The following is a 1,581-nucleotide window of genomic DNA, read 5'->3' on the forward strand; positions in this document are numbered from 1 at the left end:
GCTTTACAAAGGTCTTCTTTCATGAACAGAACAAAAATCAGTTAAATTTCTTTTTGAGACCAAGCACAAAGTAATTAAGTTTTAAACATCTTGTTTCAAGTTACTCCAAAGCAGAACATAGTGTATAAAGATACAAATGACAATGAAGCGTGGGAATGGAGGGAAAATGACTGTGGCATTCAGACCACAGAGACTGTCTTCTTTGATTGCATCAGCTGCAGAAGGCTGCTCTAGACGAAACAGTCCTGTGCTCTGTGCCCAGGGAAGCTGGCAGAATATTATCTCCAGTGGGCCGGACAATGGCTAACAAAGTCTTGAGAGAGCTGGTTCAAGGTAACAAGGAAAGCCGACATCTTGCACAAACTAAATCTTCTACAAAATGGCTGCATGAATATTATTGGTTATCTCAACACTATTTCAAAATCAAATTTAAAAGGGAGATGTTTTGTCTTTCAAATAAATATTTCAAATATTAATTGAGAACTTGATGGGCTCCGTGGTAAAGAACAGGGATAAGATGCTCCACATCAACCTGGCACTGCTCTTTAGTGATTTGTGTTAGTAATTAACCTATAGTGTCACTGTGCAGAAGCAGATGCTAAATAACACTTCTAGAATGTTCCTGAAACATTGGGAACTTGGAAAGGGTCTGGATTATGTGCGTGATTGGGAAAATTTATAATTGAGAGAGAGAAAAGAATGAAATCTTCAATACTGAATGGATTTGGGCAATAATTTTAGGCCATTGAAAGACTGTACAACTGACACCATTCTTTTTTTTTTTTTTTGAGAGGTTTTTGCTATAGGGCGCGTGCGCTTGCCAGACAGACAGAGAAAGACAGAGAGACAGAAAGCGAGAAATCACCCCCCAGGGGGGATGGCCATGCCGCCATCCCTTCTCCTCCAGTCTCCTCTCAGGATCTTGGGCACACACACACACACACACACACACACACGCACCCGGCGTGAGTTTTAAGCCACCAGGTCCGGGATGCGAACCGCGGTCGACTACGTGGGAGTCCAGCGACATAGCCATTACGCTAACTGCTGGTCCCAACTGACACCATTCTTAAAACACCCACAAGGCCACAATTCAATGGCCCATCAACTCATTGCCCTATTTGAAGACTCCAGAAGTTTTCATGTGTGCCACCCCTCACCACCCTATATAAAAATAACTTGCGTCAATTCCAAGGGCAGATTTAATTTTACCCCTCCTGTTTCACACACCATCTCATAACTCCTACATGCATGCGCTGGGAAGAACTATAAGAAAAGACAGGATAAAGCATTTTATTAGACTCCTGTGGATATGCTCTGGTTAGAACATGCCCCAGACCATTGGAAACACATGCTGGACAGCTGCACTAAACTCACACACACAGTGTAGGTGTCAACATGCATTGCATGACCTTGGCATGGAAGTGCAACAGTTATAAACATGTGGAAACAGCGCAGAAGCTGAGAAGGGCCCAAGCACTCATTTCAGTGCACACAAAGTTGAGCTTGATGCACAGAAAAACTCTTCAAAAACTCCTCAAAGTTATGCTGCTTTTGTTAGATAATGGAAATCCTCTTTCC

Source organism: Tupaia chinensis, unplaced genomic scaffold (genome assembly GCF_000334495.1).
Source record: "Tupaia chinensis unplaced genomic scaffold, TupChi_1.0 Scaffold000549_1, whole genome shotgun sequence".
Taxonomy (NCBI): domain Eukaryota; kingdom Metazoa; phylum Chordata; class Mammalia; order Scandentia; family Tupaiidae; genus Tupaia; species Tupaia belangeri.